Raw genomic sequence first — 26661 nt, 5'->3', positions numbered from 1 at the left:
CCTAGGCCCGCATCACAGCTGTGGTCTTGTCACAAAGGGCTCCTGAGCTGGGGAGGTAGCTGGACCACACCCCAACCACCCAGCCTGGCAGCTCCACTCATCCATCCTTCTGAGCCATCCAACACCACCTTCTCACCCTGAGGCAGGCGTTAGCCAGTTTTCTTTTAATTCCACCTGGAACCCAGGTAACAATGGATTCCTTTAAGATCTCTACTTGAATTTCATTCATAGCTCTTAAAAATCTGGAGTTGTCCCTGGAATTTTGGTTAATTCTCGGGAATCTTTACTCAGGATGGCCTTGTCTGTAACTCCACATTTTCCACATAGTCTGTTTGTGCCCTGCATCAACCCAGACATAGAACTTAAACTTCTTTCATTCTTCTTGAGCCATGTGACTTTTGAAAACTTTCAAAAATTTTTAAAAGTTTCAGCTAATCCTCACTATATTGAGCTACAGGGACTTAAAACTTAGTAAGTATTCAAAATGTATAGAGCTAGAGAATTATAAAGCAAATTCAAATAGTTAAACCTTCAAAGTATATTTTTCATAAATTTCTAACATCTTTGCTTCTGAGTCTTGGAAACTAATAATAGCATTGTAAATTTATAAGATCATTTTAATAGAAAAAAGAGAATATAATTACTTTAATCATAATATTTCTGATAGTAGGGTGAGAAGGGGCGTGTCCTATTGTGGTGAACAATATAGCATGTTAGATTTCTTTTTGATCATTTTTTTCCGAGGTAAAATAAATTATTATTTAAAATTTGTAAACTCACATACTGTTTTGTTTCAAGATAGATTAAAATCTCCTCCTAGTCTTGAAGCGTTGGCCTTTCATAGGAGATGAAACTTGCTCTTCAACCCTGCCCGAGCTCTCGGTTTTCTCTCAAATCTCTGTGATTGTTCAAATAGCCTGCTCTATTTTTAATAGTTCTCAACAGCTGAGGCTGTGCCAAGACCTGCCAGTGTCCGCAGGGGAGAGTCTCAGCCAGGACCCACACTTAGGCTGCTTAGACATCTGACCCCCAGGCAGCAGCATTTGAAGAATGCAGATGTGTCCAGTCCTGTGGGACTGTCTGCACACGCTCTGCTGGCCACCAGTGCCACTGAGCTGCAGGCATCTTCCCAGCAGCAGCCACAAAACTCAAGGCCCCAGAAAAGTGTGTGAGCTTGTTTCCGGGAGATGCTGGCCAGCTGTTGTGAGGCAGAGGGAGAATGCCGATATGGCGTCCAGTGATCAACATTCCCTGAGATCAGCTCTGCAGACCCTTAAGTGTCTGCCAAACTTGAAGCTTCTCCCTCAGGCCGAAGCTCCTGGACCAGCAAATAGGCCTCTTTCAAAGAAAGACTGGGGCATCTTTTAGTCTGCTGTCTGGGCAATGCCCTGGGGGCAGTAGCCTGCTGAAGTGTCTCTCTGACTGAGACCCAGGAATGCAAGCCCCGCCTTGTCTCCAGAGCCAGGTGGTCAAGGGCTTCCCTGAGCCTAGCTGCAGAAAGAGGGCCCCAGATGCCTATAAAAGCTTCCCTCTGGTGGACACTGGTGCTCTGGAGGTGGCAGAGGAGGCACACAAACGTGCTGCCTGCTGCCTGCAGCAAGGCGGGAGTGCCGTGTGAAGATGGTCCCCAACAGAAACAGAAAAAAACCAGACAGCACCTGTTGTCTAGAGCAAGGCTGAGGGAGAGCACAAAGCTGCTGTGCCCCCAGTCCCCATCCCCAAGGGTCCCAGCAGGCTCTGAGATGTGCGTATGAGATGGTTGCTCCTCGGGCCGATGCTGTAATACATGCAAATGAGTCTCTTTCACTTACAGACCGAGCACCACGGGCCACCCCTGCCCTGGGCCCTTGGACAGACGTGTCCAGTGGATGTGCTCTGTAAGAGCTGCTTCTCAGCTCACTACAGTCCTGGGGTCTTACAGATGCAATATCCCCAGTGGTTTTCAAAGCTGGAAATTTTGGGCACTCATTTCTCAGATGCGGGTCTTAAAAGTTGGGGTGCCTGATGTGGGGTTCACACCCTTCACTCCTCCGGGAGAATCTCCTAGTTTTGGGTTTTCCCCAATTATGTGTTGCAGTGCCTGGGGTGGAATTTATCATGATATTTGCTCCTTCTCCTAACTGCTCATCTGTAATTGCTGAACCTGAGGTCACTTTGTTTCTTTCCTCTGATATGACTGATTAGGTCCCAGATATTCATGGTCCTATGAAATACTGTCCAGTGGGCCTGGACGCATAACTGTGGCCTCTCCTGACGTGACAACAATGGACTCTTTGCTTGTCCCCAATCTGCCGGAGGCCTGGAGGAGCCCGGCCTCACCTGACACCTGGCAAGTGCCTGCTCAGGTGAGTTTCACTCACTCTGAATCCTGGGGCAGAAAGTTCTAGGTCCCCCATCTCTTTTTCTGTGAAGTCCAAGGCTGTAAGCAGGAGGCGAGGACACCACTCACCTAGCAGTTTTGCATGTTTTAGAAATACCTGCCTTTTTAACCTGCAAATGCTCAGAAACAAGACAGTGTAAACAGATTTGTTCTCATGATGGTGACGTATGTGTGGCCATTGCTGGCTGTGCGTAGTTTTTGCAGCTGGTAGATGGATGCTGGGCATCAGGCAGAAGTACTTACCCTTTCTTCCAAATTGTTTCCTTAAAAAGTATCTTTAATTTTATCCCATCTAGGTAGATAGATGTACCTAATAATATTTCCTAAGCTCTTTTGTGACTGTTATATTATTGTGCACTTAAGTGTTTAATCTAACCATTAGTGTTATGTCTTAATTGTTGAAATACCATAATTGCCAACTATCTCTTGGTAATGCCTAGGGGAGACAACACCTTCTGTCACTCTTTTGAAATCCTGGCATTCCCAGTGTATTTTATTTATTTTGATGGCAAGACAGTGATGAAGACACTTCTGTGTGCTTAGTGTCAACACACTGATTTATTTCTTCTTTAATAGTTGAGTTATGCTAAGTGCCTTGGTGGACGTTTAGCTCTTTGCTGGTACAGAATGTATTTTAAATAATATGTGGAGAACGTTTTTATTACATGCGATGGTTTTCCATTGGTGGCAGATTGTAACTCATCCCAGTGTGTGACTGGGTAAACTGAGGTGAGCACTGGCGTTTTAAGTCATGCATGAGCTTAAGGGTGTTCAGAACTACAATGTACGCTGCCTTCTGCGGTTTAACTGTGGGTAATGTTAGGTATGTCTTCAACCTCCGTGCCCTGGTCGAGGACTCCCCCGGCCCTCACACTCCCGGGACCTGAACTTCTGCCCACAGGGAGTGCCGGCCTCCTGGGCTCAGCTTCCAACATGCCGCTGCTCTGACACAGCGCTTGTCTGTAACTCTCCCCCTGTTAGACCAACTCTATCAAACAGGGCACAAACCTAGACAAACCAGGGCACAGTCTACCAGTGTGTCTTGGGTGACTTTGGGCTGGATTCAAGTGCTGTGTTTTTTTCCTGCTTTGTTGGGAACATTGTGGGAACTGGCAGCAGCACACAGCTCAATGAGACGCATCTGAGAGATCTGAGCATTGCATAACAATGCAGCTTCTGGTCTCTCTAGGACACAGGCGGAGGGCTGGGCACTGCCACTGTGGGGTCTAGAGCAGGCGGAGGTGGGGGAGGCATGGGGGGCTGGGGGGGCTGGGCCAGCCGTTCCAACCTTCCAATGGAAATCATCTAAATATTGAGAAGCTTTTCAGGTTTTTATGTAAAAGATATCTTGTTCACATAAATTAAGAAGCTAAAAAAAGGGGATTACTAATACACAACAAGCAAATAGAGACTGGAGAAAATCCAAGTTTCCCGTTTACTGGGGCGACATAAATATGTGTATTGGTATAATTAAATGTTGTGAAGTTTTCTACTCTTTCCATTGTTTTTATTTTCTTTGTTTTTAAACATTTTTTATTGAGTTATAGTCATTTTACAATGTTGTGTCAAATTCCAGTGTAGAGCACAATTTTTCAGTCATACATAAACATACATATATTCACTGTCGCATTCTTTGTCACCATGAGCTACCACAAGATCTTGCATACATTTCCCTGTGCTGTACAGTATAATCTTGTTTGTCTATTCTATATATACCTGTCAGCATCTACAAATTTTGAACTCCCAGTCTGTCCCTTCCTACCCCGCTCTCCCCCTGGCAACCACAAGTTTGTGTTCTATGTCTATGAGTCTGTTTCTGTTTTGTATTTATGTTCATTTGTCTTTTTCTTTTCTTTTTTTTTTTTTTGAACCCAGGACTTTGTGCCTGCTAAGCACGCACTCACTCTACCACTGAGCTATACCCGCCCCCGCTGCCCCAGCTCTCTCTTAATTTGGCAATGAGTTACATCCCATGAGTATGAAACAGCAAACCTGAGCAGGCATAAATGAAATACTCATGTATTTCATTGTGCAGTGTTTTTTAGCAAAATTCACTTTGGAAGGGGTAAAAGTGTAGGTGTGCGTCCTAATTGCTATGCCTCACGGCAATTAGTAAGGTCACAAATCACTGAGCAGTGCTACTTTGGCACAGATTAATATTTCTTTCTCTTTCTGCTTTGTTGTATGTTAGTGTTCACCTTATCTCTGATGGTTTGTGGTTAAGTAGCATCACGTCACCTTAGTGATTTCAGCTCTAGATCTCCAGCCATCTCATCCATCTGTATCCTAGACGTGGTTTCTGGTGTTGGATTGGAATTCAGCAAATATTTGTCGAATGAGTGAAAGAATCCCATTTCAGCTTCTCGCCAGCTCTGGTGCAGTGGTCTGTGCCTTTTTCTCCCTGAGTATTGCACAGACCCAAGTGACTGAGTCTGCGGCCAGTCTGTTGCCTCAGAACTGGCCTCTGCACTCCAAAAGGTGGATTGAGATTCAGAGGCAGAGTTTTGGGAGAATCCAAGAAGAGCAGCTTTATTGCTTTGCCAGCCAAAGGAGAGTCAGAGCAGGCTAGTGCCTCAGAGGCTGTGAATCTGTCTTGGGGTCGGGGTCTTGAGTTTTTATAGAAGAACTGGATGGAACAGAAAAGGTGATACCCATTAGGGCATTTTACAGTGTGCTGCATTCCTTTTAACCTCGATGAATCTGGGACTCTAGTGGGTCCGTCCAGTCTTTGGAGCTTATCTGTCTGTTACCTCCTTCTTGGAGCATAGCCCCTGGGTTAAAGCTATTCTCAGTAAAGGATGAATCAGTAAACAAACACTTTTAGCATCAGGAAGTCAGTTTGTGAGTTGAGTTCCTACTCCTTCAGACTGGCTGAAGTTGAAGCAGCCTTTGCCCTGAGCTCTGGAAGTCACCCTCATTCCTCACTGATGAAGAGCCCAGGTCAGGCTCAGGAGCAGGAGGGAAGGCGCACGGGAATGTGGCAAGGACTGTGGACCCCAGAGTGGGAGCATCTCCAGTCCCCTCTGCCCAGCCTGGGCCTTGAGACCCGCACGTGGGAGAGGAAAGCCAGTGTGCAGGGCATCCTGAAATCATCCCTTCCCATCACCGCCAATACAGGAAATGCTCCCAGTGGACTTGGAACCAGAAGAATAAAATTCTGTAATTTCTAAATTTTCTGAAATGACCGTGTATAGTTTTTATAAACAGAAAAGCAATGATTAAACCCCCCCACTCACAGAGCCTCCCGTAGGTCTTAGGAAAGCAGAGCTGGTGGGGAGGTTAAGAGGCATTTAATATTTTTCTGCGTCATGTTCTTTTCAAAATCTGTCAGAATTTAACTTCGGGAAATGGAACGCTTTATATTTTCAGGAATATAAAGACCCACACATCACAAAATATTAAAATGAACCCAATGTGTTATAAACATGGAAATGTCTAGTCCTTCTGTCTTTGCTTATGTGTTGTATGTATCTAACTACAATGGTTATGATTTTTTGAAAGATCTTCAATATGAATTTCATCTTGGGTTGCTTGTAATGAAGTAACCACTAGGTAGCAGTCTTACACTGTGCAATGCAGGTCTAGGTTCCAGAGACTTTAAAATGGAAAATCAAATCGGGATTCCACGGAGGTGGGCACCTCTGAATATGTCTGCATCAAAGCTCTGGAGAGTAAATATGACCAAAACACTCAAGACAAAAGCAATAAAATAAATTATTCCAGCAGGAGTTATTCATTGTTCTCTATTTAATATTTTGAGTTTCAAATTCCATGTAAATTATATAGAAATAAAAATTACTTTAAAAGGAAAATTCAGTATTACCTAAAGCCAAAGAACACACATACATGTATATACACATAAATATATGAATCTTACTGTTGTAGTTACCAGGAGAAAAAAATGACCTCTTTTGTCATAAAAAAGCATTTGATTTTTCCACATATATTTCTGTTTTTCTCAACTACCAAAAAAGTAGCAATGAAGTTTACCTACTTATCTATTTTTTTCTGGATAGTCACTGATTACAAAATCCATAACTTGGACTATCAGGAAAGGTAACATTCCATGTCAAAATGGCTTTGGAAAGTTCTGTCACTTTAATATTGTTCTGTTGTCATGCAAAACTCAAAAAGCCTTGGCTTTCAATAGATTTTATTAGCATCCATTTGCTTGCATTTCTACTTTAAAAATAACCCCCCAAATCAAACACATCTTTATGCTGTTCATTTCTAAGGAAAATGCTGCCATGATAAGTCTGTGGAAATTCAGTGCTGTCATTCAAGTACTCAACTAAAGTCATGTTCTTAGGTGCCATGTCTCTGAACAGGGAACGAGCAGTCCTTGCCTGGCCGCGGGGACCACTGCCAGCATCGCTCTGACAACTTGCGAGGGACCAGCAGGGAAAGCTGTGATGCTGATATGGGAAGGAATGAGTCTGCTTTGTTTTTCAGATAAGGCTATTCTCACACTGTCAGTGGGTCGATGGAGGAAGAATGGGGAAAGAATGGTTCTCTGCGAGGACCCAGGACTCACAGAACCCCCGGCAGCGAGTTTTTCATCATCATCCCACATCTGGACTGATGATGCAGATTCAGAAAAGCTTTGGAATAGGTCCTCCAGGCCCTGAGGGGCAAAGCCACGCCCAGGGGAGCTCTCTGGGGTGTGGTTTCCCAAGTGGTCCTGCACAGGTCAGTGCCCACCAGGCTTGGAAGTTTCCCAGAATGCTGGAGTGCCCGGAAGCTTGTTCATTCATTTGTTATTCATTCATCCACCTGCTCCTCTGACTCACGTGTATGGAGTGCCTCTGTGTATTGTGTCTTCTGTATGCAGAGGAGGGGACCAGGAAGGGGTGCGGATGGGGGGTGAGGAGAGGGGAGAGCCCAGGGCTGAGCCCTGCAGGGGACTTGTGCTCTGGGGTCTGAGGGAGTTGAAATATTCTTGCTCTAAGGAGGAGTGAGCTGTCACAGCTGTCCCTGCGGAGACCGGAGGGAAGGGGGCAGGGCACAACCACTGAAGGGCTGACTCCGCAGCGGAGGACAGGACAAACTGGTTAGAACCAAGATGGCAGAAGATTTGACTTCCAGCAGACCTGGAGCCTCATGGCGCACCCACAGCACCATGACAGGCTGACCTTAAAAGGTCCAAAAGTGGGGGGGCCTGATTCCTGGAAATCCCCGCCCCTTCCTCAGAGTAGTTGGAATAATCCTCCTACTCTTAGCGTATGAAGTTAGCGAGCCCATAAAAACTAACAGCTTTGCACCCCATGGTCACTCTCGCTCTTGCCTTCTGAGACGGCCACACTCTGTCCATGGAGTGTGTGTCTGCTTTTACTCTGAACACCCCGCCCCTCTGGGCCTCGCTCCCCCTGGCCTTCTGCGATGGCCCGCGTTCTGCCTCTGGAGCCCGTATCTCCGCAGCTGTCCTCCCTGCTGAGCGAGTCGGACCCCACTCTGCCTGTGGAGTGTGTGTGTCTCTGAGTAAACTCGCTTTCCCTTTACTATGCCTCGCTCTTGAATTCTTTCCTGCACGAGGCAGGAACCTGTCGTCCGGCAACACCGCGGCTGAGACGTCAAGCGCAGTGGCAGCTGGACTCCACCCACTGGGGACGCACGGCAGCAGCAAGTCCAAGGGCGCCGTGGCGAGCGCCGCTCACCGGGGTGGGGGGCCCAGAAGCCCAGTGGGAGTGAGTGACGGTGAGTGGGAGGTGGGGAAGTGAGGGCTCCTTCAAGACTTTGGGCCTGTGGATGGTGGGAGAGCGATGGGTGCTGTCGCAGGAAGGTAACCTGGGTTAGAAAAGGGCAGCACCTGATGGTACCTGATGACACTCAGGAGTCAGAAAGCCTCGTCCACATTCCGAAAAGAGGAAAGCCGTCTTTCCTCACCCCAATGGAAAGCCTGCCTGGCCTAAACTCTCCACGTGATACCCAGAGCTGAGGCCCTGTTGTCCAAATCCACACTCACTCAGGGAAGTGGGGTTTCCACCTGGGCTCAGGAGACAGACACTAGCTCCCTATCAATGTTGCCCCTCACCCCAGGCGCTCGCCTACAACATATATAGGAACTAAGGAATGTCTACACAAAAAATAAGGAAAAACGTCACTGCAAAAAACAGAAGAAATGAAGCCAACCCAAGGAAGGCGGGGATAGAGAGGCAAGACTTAATCTAAGGTATTGTTTGTCTCCTGGATAGAGCTGAACCTGAAGCTTGGTCTTGAGCATATTGATTACACAAGCCGAGACGCCCCTCTTGCTGCAGCGGGTTTGAATTGCATCTGTCATCTACATGCAAAACAGTCCAAGTTTACCAATGTATCTGCTCTGTGAAAATTCAGGAACGTTCCTGTGGTTGTCTGGTGTTTCATCTATCAACTTCAGGAAAAGAAACACTGTACTCCAATGACATGAATTCCCCCTGAAAATTAATCATGACGTAAAGAAATGAAGGACCTAAACAGAAAGAGGAAATTAAGTTTACAACAGTGTCAAACATAATCTTCAGAATGGAAAAATAGAATTGCTTTATAATCCATTTAGTAAGTTATTAACATCAGTGATGGCCTGTAGTTTCATTATTTTCGTCAAATAAATTGGTCCACTTTAAATCTGATGCTAGGTGGTGCCACATGTACTTATTTCATTATCTCCTATTTTACTTTTGCCTTCCCTTAAATCTTAATCCATTAGTAAATTTGTGTGTGTGTTGTGTGTGTGTTTCGGTGCGAATACCTTGCATGCCTCAGACAATGCAGTGGAGACAACAGGTAACCTTAATGATGAAAATGTTACAAGAATGACTGCTTTGTTTTGCTTCCATCCCTATGGACACAAAATGCCAGCTCTCTAAAGTATTTTGTATCTATTTTCAACCGTGTGTCCCTGGCATATTATTATTTCGATGGTTAGCTCTGAGATTCAGAACTCAACAAGGCTGGGGCTGGTAAGAGCAGAAATGCCCACGGAGAGCAAATGTGGCCCCAGCCCCGCTGTTACCGGAATCTGTGCTTTCTCTTCCACAGCACGTGGTTTCTCGTTTCTTTTGAAATGATTACACTTTTCCCTTCAAGGGAAATAATGATATTACGACTCCTTTTCCACCTGTACGTTATCTGGCGGACACGGGTTCTCAGTTTAGCGCTGAAGTTCAAAAGATGTGGTTTCTCTGTAGGCTTTAAATTTTATTCTTTTTTTTAAAACTGATTTTTGGAAGCCTAAAATCTTAAACACCTCCATCAAATTGGGATGGTGACAAGAGGTCCTGAGTCAAAGAGAAGACCGAGGGTAGAAAATTGAACAGCAGAGTAGTTTTACCTTCGAGAAGCCAGTGGTGCTGGGGCTGCTGACTGCGGAGGGTTGGGGGAGGCCTCGAGTAACCGGCGTGGCAGTGACGGTCCAGCTGCTTCCCCCACCCGCTCTGGCAGACAGATCACCCACTGTTGGTACACTAACCCTAGACACATATGTTTATTTTGATTCTAAAGTTCACGAAAAGATGAGTTTTCTAATTAACTACAAAGGAAGGGCTTTGAGGAGCACAGACATGAACGGATTGCTCCTTTTCCTTCCCTTAGTCTAAGAGATCAGAGCTTTCTGTATTTTTCAGTCAGTTGGTCTCATGTTGAAGTATTGAATTTTTGAGATTCTAGAAATGCACATAACAGAAGGGCATAAAGAGCTTAAAAAACAAAACAAGGGTTTAAAAAATAAACCCCACGTTAGCAAGTCCTGGGCTGTGATGGTTTGCTCTGCTCAGGGCTCTAACGAGCTTCCCCTAGTTTTTCATCAAAAGACTAAAAACAATCAGTGGCTTTTTTTGGTTGTTATTGGAAAGAATCTGTAATGGAAAAATGACTATCCTGGAAGAAACAGTATAGTCAATTATTCAATTAGATTTACTGTCTCCTGATGGCCACCTATGGTGTTCTGTGTAACACTCTATAAAATTAACATCTAAGGTACAAAAGACCACCCAAAAGTATTTTCCACAACAACAAAAAAAGAAAAAATAACAGAGAAGAAAAATGTGAACTCAGGAAATCCTTAAGTTTAAGACTAGCATGTTAGGAGATGTCTCCGTTTTCAAATCATACCAGCTAGGACAAGCACAAAACGGCGCAGGCGGTAAACTGTCAAACTGCACGTTGGCACCCTACTTATTTTTTTCTCCAAAATGCAGTGCAGAGTGGACTCATCTTTGTTATAGTCTTCAAAGAATTAGTAGGCTTAATTGCCACAGTCCATAGAAATTTTAAAATTAGCAAGTGGTGCTTATCTCTCCGCAGTGCTCACTGTTAACAAGATATTCTGCTCCATAAACACGCTTCATGTCATAGGAGTCCATGATTCTTTCATTGCTTTTTCCAAGTACAGACGCCAAGAGACGAAGTGTTGTCAATTTCCTGGAATGACCAGCATTTTCCTCGGTTTGGGGCCGGGAAGTGTGTAGCCAATCTCTATTGTCTTCTGCCTTCATCTTGAATCTGTCCCCAGTGCAGGAATGTCAAAAACACCGTTTAGCTACACAGCCTGCACAATTTAAAAAAGGAAAACCACATTCAAGCTACTAATTAAGAAGAGAAGTGAGCTGTGAATAAAAGAACTGCCTTGTAAAAGACTTTAGAGAGAAACTTGCAACTCTGCTGCATTCAGAAAAGGAGTGGTTCTTAGTTGTCAAAGCTAAATTCTAATATAATACTTAGGGGCAAGATTTAAATAACTTCTTAATATTTTAAAAACAGTCAAGTGAATGAGAATTCAGGTAATGTCCATTTCTTTTCTACCTTTAAAGGAGAGCTTAATTAATTTTTTTCAGTTATTAGACACTTCTTTTCTAAGAAGCTGCTTTCATTCCTTTAAGATTGTTTTGACAGTTTTCTAAATGTGCGTTCCTTTGAAAAAAGTATACCTGTATCCTCTGATGCACAGATACTTGGCAAAATTGTCATAGAGTTTTCTCCGTGACACAATAATTCTTCCAAATGATTTACATCAGCAGCGCATCAGAACTATTTAGAACAAACAATGTTTGATCACCATAGACATAGGATAAATGGTTTAGACAGGTGGGTGAATAGCAAATAGTGAAAAACTGATCATCCATTTAATGTAACAGTATGGAACTGCTCCTGCGCGAAGGTGGTTTAAAATGCCAGGTATAGGTACAGAGGTCGAATCTAAGTAAGCTCTAAAGCCGTATCTACTTTGAGAGCAGGAAATTCGTCATGTGTCATGTTACTTTCTTGAAATTACTTCCTCATTATTTTAATACTCTACTTATTGATTGATCAAGAATATGAAAAGATCAGTCTGTTTAGCTATGTTTCACTGATTGGGGTCTAACGGGGTCAGCTGTGCAGGACGGATACAGTTACACTAAACTCTTGGGACAGCTTATGCTTCTTTGCTCCCCACGATGCTTTGAACATAGTAATCAGACAGCTGCCCTATTCCCACTGTTACTCCCCCAGAAATAAGAAATCCACTGAAGTCCTTCATGAGTTCACTGTGTTGGTTTAAGGTCTCACCCTGTCTCTCCTAGGACCTGGCCCAGGGGCGTGTGCACAGGCAGGCCACCAGATGGATCTCGCTCCTGCCCTAGGACCTGGCCCAGGGGCGCATGCACAGGCAGGCCACCAGGTGCTGCTAGTGTCCTTTCCATTGCTCAGTGTTCTGCAAATAAGTCTTTCCCTTCCTGGGCAAGTCATCCCACATTGAGGTCTGTCTTCTCAAACTGGAGCCATCCGGCGTTCACCCCTAGGAGTAGCTCGGTTGCTGTCTTTGGACTATTTTTTATCTCGGGCAGGAGGAATTTGAAAAGGTTCCGTTTTTGAGAGTTACCATCAAATGACCTTGGGGGTGTTAGCCCAAGAGCCGGTCCGTACCCTAACTCCGCGTCTCCCCTGTGTCCGCGTTTCTGCCCTGGCCCGCATGCGGGGTCCCCACAGAGCTGGGTTCCGGGCAGTTTTCACTCCCCCTTTTACTTTCACCTCCAAACGACTAGAGTTTTACTTCTCAACTTGATTTGGACAACTGGATCCCTGCCGCTTTCTGAGAAATTGTTCTGCCTTCAAATTGCTGATAATCATCTGAATCTTCTGGTATTAAAATACAGGTTCTATGCATATATTCAAAGTTAGTTCAGACGGAAGTGCAGTTAAGGCTTCAGTTTGGTGACCAGATCGATACAGAGGTTTTCATGGGCTAATCTGGCTGCCTGGGAGGGTGGCATATCTTCTCTGTGACCACTCCTTACCCTGTTCCCTCCACCAACCTGTTGGACAGGGTAAAACAGATGAATAGCATGTTCTTCAGTATAGATGATTGTTCTTTACCCAGGGTTCTGGAAGTAGCCTCTTTCCTAAGACAACATTAAAACTTTGGGTCTTATCTGAGTGAATCATGTTCTGTTAAAATTAAAACTTTAGTGTGTTGCTTATAATGAGATATTATTTTCTAAAATAGTAACACTTTGAGATTCTCTTAGTAAATAGTACACTTTTTGTTTTTGAAACATCAACAGGCAATTGAAATAAAGAAAACATCAAAAATTAGTTATCCATGTTATTGTATGATATTTCTGTTATAAAAATATCTAGAATTTTAAATTATGTGCCAATACACTACTAAACCCTTTATAAGCAGTATTTCTTTTCAGCCATATAACCTTATTAGGTGGGTACAATTATTCACTTCATTTTTCAGATAAGAAATAGAGCAGAGAGAGGTTGCTGGGTTTGCCGGATGTCTCACAGTTGATAAGTAGTGGGGCAGGAATTCAAATGTAGGTTTGATATCAGAGTTCAGTTTATTAATGCAATGTATACCCCTTACTCTACTTTATTAATCAAATTTGTTTGGGAGAATTAGAATAGGTAACAGTCCTTTATTTAAATATATTTAAATACATGTCTGTGGAAAAATTATGAAAAATGAGCTTTATTGAATTATTTGCTTTAAGCGTATATTTACTCCTTCTGTGTTGGGTCAGGCTCTTACCGTCTTGTCTGACACGTTTTCATTGAAACTTCTTGGTATGAAAAGTCTGTGGAGTTCCTGAAGCAAAAATCTGTCTTTAAGGAAAGGGTAGCATTGTGTTGGCAAAGCTGCTTTTTCTCACGGATTACTGAGCTCCCCACAAGTCTGAGTGTTGGTTACATGAATGGCGGTGCTTCTGTAGACTGACTGTCCGCCCTTCGCTTGAGGTCCGCGCTGTCTCCCATTCGGGGGAAGTGCATGGATCCGTTTTGTTTCATGTGGCCTCTGAAGAGCAAGTTTGATAAGGAAGGCACTGAACAAACGACGGGATGCAGTGTATTCTGGACCTGCAGAGGTCTCCTCTGTCGTAACTGGGTTTCATTTAAAAATTGCAAAGAGAGGGTTTCTCCCCTAATTCTGACAACAACAATCATTCTTATTTAATTTAGTTAAGAGGGAAAATAATTTAGGTTCTCATAACTCAAAAATAGTGGCAACTTTGGAGGGTACTTCACAGCTCTGTAACATCTCCGTAGGCTGTGAAGAGGACAGGAACACGTCCTCCTGCAACGAATACTGTTTTATTGGGTGACAGTGAATTGCCTCGGATCGTTGGTTTGAGAAAAGGACTCAGATGTGGATTCTACCCTCAAGAATTTTTATTTTTTTAGTAAAAGAGACAAAACATACATAAAATATGAGGCAGAAAAATGCTAGGTTCCATGATAGACAACACAGTGTGGTGTCAAAGAGGAGACATACCTTCCACCTGAAATGACTTTGCCAAATATACCAGGGTTAGTGGACACGTTTTCAATAAATATTCAAAATGCATGCATCCTAATTATGAGTAACCTTAACAAAGAAAAAAATATTGTACACAGCATGCACTGTTGTAATAGGTTTTATAGACTATGATGATGTATTCAATTGCTTTTCAGTGTTTCTGTCTGATTTGGTGAAACCCAAGCCTGATTTCTTAAGTTCGTATAAGCAATGTAACTTGAACGTCCACAGTAGATTTCAGGTAAGGACTGGGCTCTATGTTTGGACTTACCGTTAACTAATCAGGATAATGTTGTCAGTGATCTTTGTGTCTCAGTTATTTTATTTCTGAATGTGGAATACAGTTACTCCTCAATATCTCGAGGAGAAAACTGCGACGCGTTCTAGGTAAAAGCTAAGATGGATTGCTCACAGGGGGTGAAAGTCCGCCAAGGGAGACTGTTTAGGAGATGGGTAGGGGGGAAGTAAGAGAGGTCAAGTGATTAACATAAAGCAGAAGGGGGCAGAATTAAAGCTGTTCTCAGAAGAATTAAAGAGGAAAGTGAAAACTTAAGAGTTTCTCGGGGTGGAGGACAGATCCATCTTTCAGTGGACAATCAGGATATGACCAGTAGGAGAACTGCAGTTCCCACAGGGGTATTATCCAGGAAGGGTGACCCCGGATAAACCGCTTTCAGTGATTCACATACCAAATGTAAAAAAAACAAACCAAACCAAACAAAAAAACCGAAAAACATAGCTTTAGTCAAAATGACATGAATATTTACTTTCAAATTGATACCTGGAAAAAAATTTTAAAGCACGAATTACTTAAAGGACTGTTCTTAAGCAAGCAAAGAAGGAAAGAAAAAAAATAGTGTGTATATTTATAAATTAAATCATTTCTTGACATACTTTAATTGTTATAAAGATATTAAAATTTTTAGTTACCTAAATTGAAAAAATGATTGGATTTTGAATGTACAAGCCCTTAATACCACATAGAAAGTGAGACTATTCCATTAAAAAAAAGTCCAAGGAAGAAGATAGTTAATTTGTATATTTTATTCTAAGTATTATATTATAATATATTGTATTGTAAAGTGTTTTAAAAATAAGTAATACAAATTTTAGGAAGAAACTGGTCATAATATACCAAAATGACTGTCAGAGAATACTTACAGTAGGTACAAATCCATCTCAGAAGAAGCAAGCAAGAAACTTGGCTGATATTGGCAAAAGCCTGATAAGGGGGGAGAATATTTGGGTGCTAGTTGTTGCCACCTAGCTGTGTAATTGTGAGCTGGTCCCTTTATCCCTTAGAGTCATCTCTAAGGGAGAAGGCCAAGGGGATCATTAACTTCAAATGTCTGATTAGAAAGCTTCATTCTGAAAGAATGTCCTCCAAATGGAGGGAAGACAGACTGTGAATACAGCAGAAGTACTGCTGAGGTTTGCTGTGACTTTTTAAAAACAGCTTTGCTAAGATATAATCCACATATATAATTCATGGACTTGAATTGTATCATTTGATGTTTTTTTGTATAGTCACACACTTACGTAACCATCCCCACAACCAATTTTAGAGCACTCCCCATTTCCCAGCAGCCCTGCCTTTCAGCGCCATCCCTGGGGGACCACGCATTACCTATTATTACGGTTTTGCTTATTTTGAGTATTTCATATAAATGGAATCCTATAGTATATGGTCTTTTCTGACAGGCTTTTTTCACCTAGCAAAATGCCGTCAGCGTTCACCATGTCGTGGCACGTATCAGTACTTCACTCCGTTTTGTACAGACTGAACTTAGGTAAAGAGTATAAGTTCAATTTTAAGACCATTGCTTTGAACTCTTTATCAAGTAAATTATTTATCTCCATTTCATTCGGGATTTTTTTCCTGGGTTTTTATCTTGTTCTTTTGTTTGGAACATACTCTTTGGTCTTCTCATTTTGTTTGACTTTCTTTTTTTGTCTTTAAATTAGAGGTGATAGCTTGATGGTATGTCCTTGTGTGGATACATCCCTGTGCAGACTGTGTACCCAGTGGCTTTGACAGGAGGCTGGGAGCTGAAGTGAGTGCAGACTGGGGTTTTTTCTGGGGTGCATCAAGCCTTTCTCCTTGATGAGGGTGCATAGAGTTGGAACAGGGTACAGGTCAGGGCTTCTCCTGGTTCACACTAGAATCTGCTGCTTTGGTAGTGGTGCTAGAGCTGGAGCTGAATGCAGGCAGGGAGTGAGGGGCACATTGGAGTGGCCTTGGCAGGCAGCTAGAGTACCAGGCAGTTTTTAACCTTCTGCCTCTGCAGTGGATCTCAGAGCAAGTCAGTTTGTGCAGAAGCCCTTTAAGAGTGGAGTCCAGGTTTCCCATAGTCTTCTGATTTTCCAGGTCATAAGCCCCACTGACTTTCTTTTTTTTTTTAATTCTTTTTTTTTTTTGGTGGGGGAAGGTAATTAGGGTTATTTATTTATTCATTTTTAGAGGAGGTACCAAGGATTGAACCCAGGACCTCGTGCATGCTAAGCATGTGCTCTACCGCTTGAGCTGTACCACCCACGCCCTCCACTGACTTTCAGACTAGTTAAGGGAAGCTTATCTTCCCAGTGCCAATGGCCAGTGTTGGGTGCCCAGTGTGGGGGTGCCCAGTGTGGGGCTCAGATGTCTTCTTTCTTAAGGAGGACCTCTGAGTTTGTGACACCCCTCCCTCTTTTGGATCACCTGACTAGATTGCTCCTCTTCCCTTCCTTCCCATCTTGGTGTTTTTTTCCTTTACATCCTTAACTGTAGAAGAGCTGTTCACCTAGTCTTCAGGTCATTCTCAGAGAGTCTGTTCATATGTGGTTGTGGTTGTGGTGCTCTGCAGGTGGAAGTGAGCTTAGGGTCTTCTTACCCCACCATGTTGATCCTGGCTCTCTCACAAAAGTCTTCTTGGGACACAATTTCAGATGATCTGACTTTGTCTCACTTCTGACTCTTGCTTTTTGTATGTCCCTTGTTTAGGAAAAGCCTAATGATTGAATTTTTATTTAAAGATTTTTTTGCCTTGTTGGGAAAGCACAAACACAAGAGCACTGGAGCTAGTTAATTGCTTCACTATACAGATTTATCATCTGCTCCACTTACAATCTGAAATACATGCCATCTTTAGACTATATGAGCTCTTAATAAATGTTTTTGGAATAAATGAATCAATGATCAACTCCCAATGGAATAATTATTCCCTGAGCTTATTAATGCTACTACCTTTAAAGATAATAACTAGATAATAACTAGATGGGGGTGGGTTTGGCAAGAATTACTTCCAGTCTTGCTCTAGCTCATTTACAAATTAAGTCTTACTCCAATGCAGAATTGACAACTTTTTAAGTGAAATGCATCTCCACTTTGTGAAGTAGGACTATAGGGAGGAGGGTGAGCGTTGTCAGTTACTCTCCAGCTGAGATAATGTGTCTTTCATCTCAAATGCCAATTCCAATCTGTCTGCCTGGAGCATGTGTAGAAAATCAGTCTTAGGCAGAGTACATCAGATGCTGACTGAGTAAATCTAGGATGAAGCCTACAAATGATTCTGATGCTCAGCCAGAGGTAAGAATCATGGCAGTAAGCGCATGTCCACAATTAGGAGATAGGAGCATTCAAATCAGTTAGTGATGTCTGCCTAGAGGGTCAGAAGGCAAAACACAGGTGTATGCCCCCTGTGTTTTCTGACCTTGGTTTATAGCCTTCTCATTTTCCTATAAGACACACAATTTAAGCCTTTATTGTTAATCTACTAGAAGAGGTTATAGGGAGAGAGGGAAATCACACAAAAGTATGCTAACAAGGAAGAAAGCCCACAAATACAAAGGTCCCGTGCTCTTTGTATTTCTTAAGAATTTATACTTCTTCTCAAAGTAAAGTCATTGAACCACCAAAAATTATCTCATATACCTATGGTTTCCTCTTTCTGAATTAAAGAATCTATCAACATTGGTTAGACCTAATCATTGGGAATAAAATAACTTACGGCATCAAATTTATAGCATCAAAATCAGCATGGCCCCAAATCAAACAATTGTATCTTGAAAAATTTCTGTATCAATAAGCTTTCACAGGCATAAAGATACAATTATCTTTAATTTCCTAGAGTCCTGTTTCTACCACCTAAGGTTCAGAAAGACTAAAACAAGTCTGCAAGGATGTTGGTGGCATCTAGGTTAAGCCCCTGGAATTACCGACAAAGAAACCAAAGGCCAATTTGGTTGACTTTGGATGACTTTTCTTCTGCTGAACTTTCCAAATTTTCCCCTCAGTGATTCGCACTTTACCTACTCCTTACGCTCACAGAGCCCTCGAGTCCGAGGTCTCTGTCTGTACCCCTCAGCTCTCTCTTGTACTCATTTCTTTCACCATCTACTTTATATTTCATGTGTCTCCACTTCAACCAGTCTCTTGCCAATGGCATCAGCTTCCGTTTACCACTGAACCATCCCTTGACCTCTCTTAAAAACCCCAAGCCAAGACCTTTTTAACTGGCCATAGTCCCTTGCCTAGGCTGCCATGTCTGGCCAGAGGAAATATTACAATATAAACTCATTTACTTCTCGCTCCACTGCCCTCCAGTTTTTGTCTCCTGCTCCACTAAAGTCATTTCCAGGGAGGATGTCAGTAGCCTTCTGCCGCTAAACAGAGGGCTGCTTTTTAGGCTTCATTTGGATTAACCTCCTGGCCACATTTGCCCTGAGGAATCACATTTTTCTTATTGAAATATTTTTTTTCCTTGGCTTCTGTATTTTTCCCATACTTCTATGATGTCTTCTCAATCTCTCTCTCTTATGGGATTTTCTCTCCCTTTTTGGTCCCTAAATTGGTGTCTTTCAGTGTTCTATCCTGAGATCTCCTCTCCTCTCACTTTCTGTGCTCATCCATGCCCATGGATTGGGTACCATCTCCATCAGTGGTTCTCAGCTGGAGCAGTTTTGTCCCCCAGAGGACATGTGCCAGTATCTAGAAGCATAGTAAGTTGTAGTAGCTTGGGTGAGGTGATACTGGCATCTAGTGGGTAGAGGCAGGTGATGTTGCTGAACACCCTCCGGTGCACAGGATGGCCCACACATCAAATAGTTATCTGGTCCCAAAGGCAATAGTGCCAAGGCTGAGAAGCCCTCGTCTATATGATAATGAATCACAAATCTGAGTCTTCAGTGGGGGCTTCTGAGAGCCAGAGCCACATACCTAACTGTTCCACTTCAAACTCAAAAATCCAACCCAGCTGTGTCATCTACCCCTGAAAACCTTGCCTCCTCCCAGGGTCATTTCTTTAGGTAAACGGTGTCACCATCTACCCACTTATTCACAGCAGAACTCTCAATGCCTTCATTGATTCATTCATTCCCTCACCGTAGAGATCCTATCTTTATTACGATTCTGAAATATAACTCTTAAATATCTCTTGAATCCATCTACCACTCTCCTTTGTTGGGTTTCTTCTCCAGTCTTCTTGCCATTCATGGTCCCACCCATTCCTGTAACAACAAGTCTACGTAAGCATTCTGCATTTTAATTGTACTAAATACAGTACAATGGGAATGTGCCATGCTTCTACTGGCCACCAAGCTCCACATATTCTGTCCTCTTTGCAACAGTTTGAATTTGCCTTTCCCCACTGACACACAATCACACACACATACATACTTTACATGATGAATTCATTCAAAATCTCAGTGTGGTTGTGATTTCTTCCAAGAAGCTTTCTATAACATTTAGAATCTGGGCACCCCTCTAATGTCCTCCCTGTCACCGTGTCTTTCCCTAACACCATTTGAGCAGCTTGTCTGCTAGACGAGAATTTCTGGTTTATGTTTATATTACTGATGCCTGTCACATTGCCTGCACCCAGCAAGCACTGGATAAACGTCTAGCATGTGGATGAATAAATGAAGGATCCATTGTTCATCTAGTTAGCACCAAATGTAGGTCCGTCATGAATGATCTTTCTCAAACAAGTTTTAGTAAGAATCTGGCCACCTTGAAAATGTTTTTGTAAAAAGCAATTTAAGACAAAGAGAATCAGAAATTGTATCACACTTTATGCATTTGGTTATTCATATGTATATAGTATGCAAAGGTTTTGTGAAGGATGGAGTTTACATATAAGTTAAACAAAATGTGTCTGTGTTTTCAATCCTTTAGTGACAACTCATTCCTAAATTGGCATAGAATGTATGCATGCTGTCTGAATGCTGCAAACTGTTGGATAATAAAAAGAAAAGTTAACTGTACATTTTCCTCTGATCTTTTAGTTCACGTAAGCACACAAACTATTTACCATGACCTGAATTTGATCCTCATTTCTTAAATGTTCAACACTGCTTACACTTAGCCTTCCAAGTAGGATCATTCTAAAGCCACCCCAGCGAGTTTTCCCTGCACCCCTGCTTAAGGGTGATATTCACACACGGGTGCCAAGTCTAAGTAACTTCTACAGGTTAAAAAAAAACAAAAACAGAGACAGCGAAAATTAAAAGTTAATGTAAATCTCTCTCCTGCAGCCATACTTTTTGGATCTTAGATATTGCAACATCCTTGCCACATAAAAGAAGAGATTACTGATGAGTTTCCACCTCCTACAGTATTATGTTACACTATGTAAAACAAATCAAGCGGGGAGGGTATAGCTCAAGTGGTACAGCACATACTTAGCATGCACAAGGTGCTGGGTTCAATCCCTAGTACCTCTTCTAAAGAATAAATAAATAAGCAAGCCTGATTACCTCCTCCCACCCCAAAATAATAAAGTAAAAACAAATCTACCTCCAGGAGTGGGCAGAAGGGATGCAGGAAGTGCTGCTTCACAAGATGTGGACACCTCTGCGGATTTTACCTTATTTCTCTTATCTTATTAGAGTTATGTGAGTTTAGACCTTTGTCATTGTTTGAATCTTTGTCAGATGGAAAGCCTTTCTTCATGGTGTAACATTCAGGTGAGATGCCCTTCTCTCTGGAACATGAAAATAAAATTTTGTTTGTTTGTTTATTTCCTTTCAAAATCTTTACACAGTGACTGCAGAAAATCAAATGACTTCCTCTTAGTCTCCATATATTTTCAAATCCCAAGACCACTTGGTGGACCTTCTCTTAATCTGGCCTGCTGCCAAATTATAACATTTTGTATACAATTAGAAGTGTATATATATATTTTTAAAAAGCTGTGGAATTCAGTTGGTAGGAACCATCATAGTCCTTTCCTTCTTTGGAAAATGGCCCAAAATATTATATCCCTGTAGCCCTCCAGCGCAAGAAAGAGCTTCCATGAAGACGAGCAGAGCAGTCTTAATATTAATGGGTCCCTCTGTGGCCGCCTTCTGGGTTTTCTGCGAGCCATTTCAGAATTGAAAGAAAAGTAATTATTCAATCATAACATTTCACCAATCTGTGCTGTAAGTCAGGCTCTATACAAAGCTTTGGGTACAAGTATGAATAAAAAAATTCAAAGTCTAGGAGGGAAAGTGGATGCATAAAAGTAATTATAATATAAAAAACACTGTATTAAGAGTCAACATTTACTGAGATCTTGTCACTTACCAAACACTATTCTAAATCCATGATATGGATAAACCCATTTAATCTCTACAATGGCCTTGGGAGGGAGGTTCTATTGTTACTTCCCTGCCCCAAATCACCCCCCTCCTGCTACGTTAGTATGATCGCCTTTTGAGGTGCTAACTTTGCTAGGCTATAGTCCCCTGTTATCCAGCCAAACACTGCTCTACGTGTTGCCGTGATGATCCTTTGTAGATACGATGAAAGCCCATTATCGGTTGACTTTAAGTCAGAAAGATTGTCCCCAGTAACCTGGGTGGGCCTGATTCAATCAGTTGAAAGATGTTAAGATCGAACCTGAGGCTCCCCTGATGAAGAAGAAATTACAGCTTTCGATCCTAGAGTTCCAGCCCGTTTTTCCTGACAGCCTCGCCTTGCAGATTTTAGTCTCAGACCTCACAATCACATAAACCAATCCCTGGTAAAAAATCTCTCATTATGTATCTCCTTCCAGCTCTGCTTCCCTGGTTGAACCCTGACTGATACAAGTGCATAAACAAACCAGGGAGGTTAAGTGTCCTGTCCAAGGGCATAGGGCTAATGCATGGGGGAGGAGTATTTAAGCTCAGAGTTTGTGTGTGAAGCCCCTGCACTGAACGACTACATTCATGTAGCTGATAGAAACTCTGGTTCAAAAGAGATTCAAAGGAAGCAATTCTTAATTCTGATTGAAAGGGTTAGTGGTGGAGTAGGAAGGCTTCTCCTAGGAAGATTTAAGGTGGAGAAAATGCTTGGACTGGACTTTGAAGGATAGTGTGAGTCTGTGAGTGACTAATACATGAAGGACACGTCAGACTAGGAAGCTACAGAAGTCCTGGTGTCATTCAACAGGGCGTGAAAATATACACACGTACGCACGTGCATAAACAGGGACATTTCATGTTGCCCCTGAAAACGTTCCTCTCCAGTTTCTCATCTGTGAGAAGCTGGATTAGGTGATCTCTGAGGGTGGCTGTAAAGAGTAAGTAGACAAGATGTGTGAAGTATCTCGCAAGCTGCCTGGAACAGGTGGGTATTCTGCAAGCGTCACTTCCCTGTCTCCACACCAACTCTGCTCTCTCCACCAAGGTCCTCTCCAAGTGTTGTGTGCTCTGATTCTGAAAATAAATTAAAGCTCCCAAGAGACAGTCCCTTATATTCCACCCGTATCTCCACGGAATTGGACAGAATATACCTACCAAGTGCCAAGACCAATGACGAAAACAGACGTGGGCTCTAACCTCAGATGGCTTGCAGTCTGGTCTGAATGGCATACTTTTAAGTGGGCTATGACGGCTAATAAGAAGAGGAAAATCCATCGAGTTAAGAGAGCAAGCAGCAAGAAGTTTGAGCAAACTCAGACTAAGGTTGTCAGGGAAGACTTCCTGGAGGAAGGGGCATTTCAGCTGGAACCTGAAAATGAGTAGTGATCAGCTACATCATTGGTACTTTAGTTAGCAGATAAAATGCAGGTGAGGTCTGGACATGAAAGCAGGTTTAAAAGGCCACTGCCCTTGTTTATTGCTGAAGGAGTGAGTAGCATTATGAGTTTCTCGAGTGTCCGCTATTCACATTTCCCCTCCTCAAAGACAGTCTGTAGGCTGATGAGTTAGTGAGGTCTGCCTTTTAGCTGGCAGAGCTCAAAGGGTGAGAAGGACCCATATATGGAATTTCCATTCTGTACAGACTGTAAGCCAAAATAAACATGCCTGAACTCAAGTTCACTGCATTTCACGTTTGCCTTTGCTTTTCCTGAAGCTTGGAATATTTACCCACTTGGCGTTTCATCCAGACTCCAGCGTCTGCCTAGCTGGCTAGCTTCCAGCGGTAATTTAATGTCATGCGGCGTGACAGCAGTAATGCAGCCTCTGTAGTAAAATGGAAGGTAGAAATTAGAGTGTGGGGGGAAGAGCACTGAGTTTCCTGAGATGTTACAGAAACTTTTCTAACCACATTGGATCCATTTGAATCCCGATTCTTTCCGCCTTTACATACCTTCTATTTTTTGTTGTTATGCAAAAAAAAACATTTTATAAAGAAACTCAGATGACTGCTAAGTCCTATGAAGCAGAGCTGGACTAGAGATTTATGTGAAATCCATCGCTTGTGGCATCTTGAGACAAGATCATGAGTAAACAGTCCTGACTGGACTAAATATACCAGCCCTTCAGAGAAAAGGGCAGGGGAAGGTCATAATGAGGTTCCTGAGGTTTATCTAAATAGGACCCCAGGCCTTAGGAAGAGCAATAGCAACTTAGATTAGATTCGAAAATTATTTAATTTTTTAAATTTAATAATTAAAGAAGTATTTAAAAATTCTTAAAATGATTTAATAAAAATTCAATAGATAAAATAAGCATTTGTATATTAAATAGATAAATACGTTATTTAGTAAAATAAATATTAAATAAGCAAATATTTATTAAAATAATCTTGTTATTTATTAAAATAAATAAATATGAAATAAAAATTATTTGATAAAATTTAATAGAAAAATCTATTAAATTCGATTAGACAAAGGATCCCAAGGGCTTCAGCGACTTGGCAAGCTGAGCGTCAGCTGAGTAGGCCTGCGCCCGCGCCGTGTGCACGGGGTGACGGCGTTCCCCGGGGGAGCTGCCCAAGCAGTCTCAGACACAGGACTCAGGGAGTGGAAGGAGGACAGGGGGCACTTCTTACAAGTCCGAGTAGCACGTAAAGTTGCATAGAGCTCGCTGACCACATAAAATGAGCTTCGGTTATTTGTCTGAAGGAGTCATCACTCTCTGGTGAAGTCCAGTCCACTGCGGGGCTGTGATTGCGCTGTGTGGGCCCAGGAACAATAAAGGTGTCAGCATTGCGGAGATGGGAATTTAGCAGGAAGTCCCAGGAAAGCACGGTTTGAAGCCACAGAGTAGCAGCAGGGCCGGCGGGTAGAGGGGACAGGGCCTGGCAGAGCTACGCAGAGGAGCAGCAGCTTCAGAGACCAGCAAGGAGGACCCCAGAGTTGAAGACCCCAGGATGAGAACATTTGGCTGCAGGGAAGGGACCCAGAACCTGAGCTCGTGGACCTGAGGGTGCATATCTATGTTTTGGGGTTGGGGGTGTAGAGAACATTTATGCGCCACCAGTTTGACTCAAGCGGTCAGATCCCATCCTGGAGCAGACGTGAGAGCCTGAGCATCCAGGCCCTGGGACAGGCACAAAGGGAAGAGCATTTGCTCCGCTTCTGGAGAGAGGTCACACTCTGCCCCTCAAACCTGAATAATTGTAGGATAAAACCACAGCAAGTGACAGGAGGGGCTTTTCCCAGGTAGGGGGCATCCCTGCTCCCATCACACCTGACCAGGGGAGAAAGGCGTCAAAACGAAGAGGGGGGAGGCTGCTTCTAAGGAAAGAGGAAGAGAGAGAGAGAGACTCCATTTAGAGAACCAGAAACACTTGGAACAGACAGACGTCTCTGAATTTTTCCTTTTTCTTAGTTTTGGGAGATGGGGAAGCACAAACGCAGTACCCCACCACCACAAATTATGGAGTCAAGTGTCGCACATTTGGGGAAGTTGCAAGAGTGCAATGGGTAAGCCTCACCCTGGGAAAACCACCTTCGTGATCATGGTGTCTCTGCCAGGCAAGTATCTCTGAATTTCTGAATCACAGTAGCTGTCCTCTTTTTGCTTTAATCAGGTCTTTTTTTTTTTTTTTTCTTGCAAAGGACAGAGAGAGAGAGATTCCTGTAACAGTCAGGTTGCAGGATGTAGGGGAATTAAACTAAGAGAAAAATAAAGGCAGCAGATTTAGAGCTGGGTCTCGCAGAGTAGGAGAGGCACCTGCCGTTGGAACTCGGGCCTTCTAGAGAAGCGGACCAGCATTGAGGAGTCACCCCGTCCCAGCAAGCTGGCTCTCTGCTTGCCTTTTTTCCCAGTGGTCAGTCATGGCTGCTCCGTGCCCTTCTGTGCTAGCACGTAGCCACCTGCTGGTTCATCCACACGAACTGATTTCGTCACCTCGGGGCTGCTGTTTCTCATGGCTTCTGTTACATCATGGCTGCTACTTACGATCTTCTCTTTGTTTATCTCTTGTTCCCCCAGCTGTCTTCTAGAGTCTGCTGTTCAAGCTTCCCAAGGTGCTGATCTGAACAAGCAATGGGAAGGTTTAGAGCCATCAGCAAGGACTCCTGCCCGTCCGGCTGCGCCCACCAGGGCAGCTGGGTCGCTCCACTTATGTAATGAACTGTTTACAGTTCTTGCTTGGTCAGTGGGGGGCCATGGGCAGAAGGTCATGGCCAACCCATTACAAAGATAGTATGGTATCTGGGAATACAGATACTATAGGAAACAAGTAGATAGATTGAAGATGCCCTTAAAGTACTATTAAATTAAGATATGTCACCATATTCTTCTTAGAAAGAAAACTGCATTTTCTACAACACACACACACACACACACACACACACGCATGGACACAAACACACACTTGCTAATAGAAGCTGATATTCCAAGGCATCTTCATGTGGCTGGAACTTCTGTGCACATCACACAGAGGGGGGGCTTTCTGGTTCCTCTAAAGATGAAGGAGAGAGAGCAAGAAAGGAGGGGGGAACTGAAGAGGTGAATATTAATATTATTAATAAAATTATTTTTTTAATTGACATATAGTCAATTGCAATGTGTCAGTTTCTGGTGTACAGCACAGTGTCCCAGTCATACATACACATACATATATTTGTTTTCATATTTTCTTTTCCATTAAATCTAAAATCTCAGCTTTTTGGCTAGAAGACTAAAAGAGGGAGCCTCAGGAAACTGGAAAACACCAGAGAGAAAGTGGAGAGAGAGGACCTTAGGAAGGTGACCCCATAAGGTTGCTGATAAACTTCTGGGGTCACTCTAGCACTTAATGGTGTATGGATCTGATATTAAACAGCATATCAAATAGTATGAGAACTTCCCTAAGCAACAGACCAGCACACAGGCCCCAGGCTATCCAATGAGTGGCACACATATA

The 26661-nt window shown here is 43.0% G+C and overlaps 2 long non-coding RNA genes and 1 pseudogene across 3 annotated transcripts in view; 1 reads left to right on the top strand and 2 right to left on the bottom strand.

Annotated features, from left to right (window-relative positions):
• Positions 1-90: 90 nt before the first annotated feature.
• On the top strand, positions 91-26311 carry LOC140688001 (uncharacterized). 2 transcript variants are annotated; one of them, XR_012062644.1, is made up of 6 exons: positions 91-185; positions 2185-2345; positions 14294-14379; positions 15840-15928; positions 25140-25285; positions 25746-26311. It is a non-coding gene; the product is annotated as an uncharacterized lncRNA (long non-coding RNA). The 2 variants fall into 2 exon arrangements; XR_012062643.1 differs by lacking the exon at positions 15840-15928.
• The window catches only part of LOC107034321 (uncharacterized), a 61724-nt gene continuing 58232 nt past the window's right edge, over positions 23170-26661 (bottom strand). The window contains exon 12 of the long non-coding RNA XR_012062642.1: positions 23170-23546. This is a non-coding gene — a long non-coding RNA (uncharacterized lncRNA). The remainder of the gene's footprint in view (positions 23547-26661) is intronic.
• Positions 25149-25293, bottom strand: LOC116284894 (U1 spliceosomal RNA; annotated as a pseudogene).

This window comes from Vicugna pacos, chromosome 21 (assembly GCF_048564905.1).
Source record: "Vicugna pacos chromosome 21, VicPac4, whole genome shotgun sequence".
NCBI lineage: Eukaryota > Metazoa > Chordata > Mammalia > Artiodactyla > Camelidae > Vicugna > Vicugna pacos.
Note: the sequence above shows the minus strand (reverse complement) of the source record. Positions and strands in the feature narration are given on the sequence as shown.